The sequence below is a fragment of the Lactuca virosa genome, chromosome 4 (genome assembly GCF_052849685.1).
Source record: "Lactuca virosa cultivar CGN04683 chromosome 4, Lactuca_virosa_CGN04683_v6, whole genome shotgun sequence".
Lineage (NCBI taxonomy): Eukaryota > Viridiplantae > Streptophyta > Magnoliopsida > Asterales > Asteraceae > Lactuca > Lactuca virosa.
Genome location: NC_136429.1, coordinates 103,885,988 through 103,888,346, shown reverse-complemented (window position 1 = coordinate 103,888,346; position 2,359 = coordinate 103,885,988). Strand labels below are relative to the sequence as shown.

The window sequence follows — 2,359 nt, the reverse complement described above, 5'->3', positions numbered from 1 at the left end:
AAAAGGTGTCAAAATGACTAAAGAATAGGGGGCAAAATTGACAAAAAGCATGTATCTATAAAAGAAGGACCATTTTTGTCAAATCCTTAGCAAAGTTAAAATGAGACACAATTGAACATGTATATATAAAGGAAGGACCATTTTTGCCAAATCCTTAGCAAAGTTACTGTAGCTAAGGTAGGAGAATTTTAATATATATATATATATATATATATATATATATATATATATATATATATATATATATATATATATATATATATAACTAGATAGGAAACCCCGCTTCGTGGGGGTCGGATTCGCCGCTAATATCAAAGAAAACCGACTGAAGACATTATGTAAAAGATGGTGTCATCGTTTATCAGTCGTTTGTACCGGAAGTAGGATGCTATAGTTGGTTGACTATGAAAGTATGATGCCTAAAAATGAAATAAAGTAGAAGTAAACTGAGATCTATTCTCTTTTTAAAACACATATGTTGGATTCATAAAGCTACACAGACAAACAAAAACACAGATTCAGAATTTAAGTATAATGATTAAATAAGGAATCATTTGAAAACATAGAAAAAATCAGAGTATAACACGAAAATGACACCGAAAATTAGCCTCATTTACACACTGTGGGTATGTTGACTTTTCATCTGCTTTTATCTATAAATTTCTTTTTCCGGCTAATGTTTGCGTACCATTGCTCATGTTATCCTTGTTCTTCTATCATTTTTGAGTCTTCTTAAAAAAAATTCTCAGAAACAAACAGATATGTACCCAGATTGAATTTATGTTGTGTTTTAATATTCGATGTTTGTGATTGATCTGTGATAGTTTAAATTCAGATCAAGCCCTATCATAGTCTTGAGTTCATGTGCTTTAGGACCAAACCATTGACCAACAATTTCTACAATCTCTTTTGCTGACTTTAAAAATTTCCCACATCCATTTTCCACTACATAGGGTACATTTCCAACTTCCTGCACAATATCAGATTTCTAAGGTGTTGAGACAAAAACGACCATTTTACCCTTGCATTCTGAAATCAACTTTAATAACAAAATTACCTGGTCAGCAATGTAATCGTTTACAATGATGGGGAGACCTCAGATCATGGCTTCTGCAATTGTGCCTGGACCAGCCTAACTTTTGACTTTTTAAGTATCAAAAAGTTAATATTATAACTTTGAAATTGGAAAGAATTATCTTATTTGTGCATAGAGAATTGATTTGACTAATGGTTAAATGCTTATTTATGCAGCGATGTTTCACTTTTTTACCAGTTTATAAAACAATTTTCATATTTTGTACTATTACTTTTCGATTAACTATTATAACAATAGTTCAAGCTAAACTGAGAAAATATAATAGTTAAGTGAATTTTGAGGGCTATGAATTTTGAACAACATATTTACACCATCTTACCATGAAATCGTAACAAATTAGTTTCAGGTCTGTGAATTTTGAACAACATTGTGCCCTCCAGGAGACTGTCTACAACAGAAAAACATGGCAGACCTAAAATCAATAATTGCAAAGATATGATTTTTTTTTGTCAATTTAGATATACACACATAGACATACCTCATTACAGAATGCGTGCTAATAATCTGAGGACCAGGGACTTTGGTTGTGCCCTAAGAAAAAACCGGAGCCTTTGCAAAATTGATTATGTATGTTGGCTTTCTTAATCTACATATATATATATATATATATATATATATATATATATATATATATATATATATATATATATATACTCGAAAGATTGTAATGAAATGAGATTTTGACTAAAAAACCAGATGACAATGTACTTTAGGAAAACTACCCGGTTAGTACATGCCATTTTCATTTTTAATTTGCTTATTTGCATACAGGCCTCAAATCCAATAAAAAATCTTTTTTAACAGAAAATGGTTTCAACAGATCAATATGATCATATTTCATCAAATGTTGTTGGTTTTTATTGATAAATTAGATAAACTTTGTCGACAACACATTCTTTTTGTGCCAAAAGATCACCTCATTATAGGATTGTATGAGAAAAGTGAAACAAATTATAACAATTATTGCATCTCGCCCTTGATCACCTTTGAAGGAATCACACACTTGCACCCCTCCTATTTTCCATGAAAACTTTATCCGTTGTCTCTATCTTTAAAGTAGTCTGGTACACACCCTGCACACGTATCCCTGTATAAAAAAATCACACCAAATAATATGTTTAGTTTGTGAAACGACTTGATCATTACCCAAACATAAATCTTTTGTTATTGTTCCTTTGTTCTTGTTTTTTGTTTTTACAAAACATTTTTTTGTCCCCTGCTTCAATCACCTAAAAATAAGATAAAAATATTAATGCAAATCCT

At 30.4% G+C, this 2,359-nt stretch overlaps 1 long non-coding RNA gene across 1 annotated transcript; it reads right to left on the bottom strand.

The window, feature by feature from the left end:
* Window positions 1-900: 900 nt before the first annotated feature.
* On the bottom strand, window positions 901-1,476 carry LOC145168627 (uncharacterized). Its single transcript, XR_013741968.1, has 3 exons — window positions 1,416-1,476; window positions 1,058-1,132; window positions 901-970 (listed from the first exon to the last, which is right to left on the bottom strand). It is a non-coding gene; the product is annotated as an uncharacterized LOC145168627 (long non-coding RNA).
* Between the last annotated feature and the right edge of the window lie 883 nt (window positions 1,477-2,359).